Source organism: Egretta garzetta, unplaced genomic scaffold (genome assembly GCF_000687185.1).
Source record: "Egretta garzetta isolate BGI_Z169 unplaced genomic scaffold, ASM68718v1 scaffold347, whole genome shotgun sequence".
Lineage (NCBI taxonomy): Eukaryota > Metazoa > Chordata > Aves > Pelecaniformes > Ardeidae > Egretta > Egretta garzetta.
In genome coordinates, this window is record NW_009260184.1 from 366,193 (window position 1) to 366,828 (window position 636).

Below are 636 nucleotides of genomic sequence, written 5' to 3' on the forward strand. Positions count from 1 at the left end.
GCCCAAGAGGTTGTGTCCCCATCTGTTTGACTTGGAGCCGAACAGTCCTTCAGGAGTTGGAGCGAGCCGCTACCTGGGGGGAAAAAGCCATTTTTCAAGTCATGGGCAGCAACATCCATGAAACATTAATTTTTAACAGTGAGCCCCTGGAGTGAAGATCAAAGCAATTATGTGAGGAAGCAAAGGCAAAGGGAAGAAGCGGAGCGGCACGCAAGGAGACGAGGGCTGCCTGGGTGGGAGCGGGGCAGGAGCCCCTGGGCTGCAGGAGCCCCAGCGAGGGGCAGAGCGGGGACCGGCTCGTGCGCTGCCCAGGGCACGGTGCCTGTGCCTGGCAGCTCCTGGCAGGGGCTGAGCCTCTCAGGACACTGGTGCCCGCACGCAGGGAGGTGGTTTTCTGGGCTCGACTGAGCACAGTAATTGCACGGGTGTCAAGATCCCTGTTGGTGGAAGACGCGCTGGCCAGGGGCCAGGAGGATTTGGGGCTGGAGCTCGTCATCGGTGCCCCGCTGGGCGCCAGCATTGCAGGGCAGTGGGGGCATCTGCCAGCAGGGAGGTCCCTGAGCCGGGGGCAGAGCGTGGCGTCCCGGGAGCCATTCACCTGGGGAGCCCATCCGGAGCAGGCTGGGGCCGGAGCTG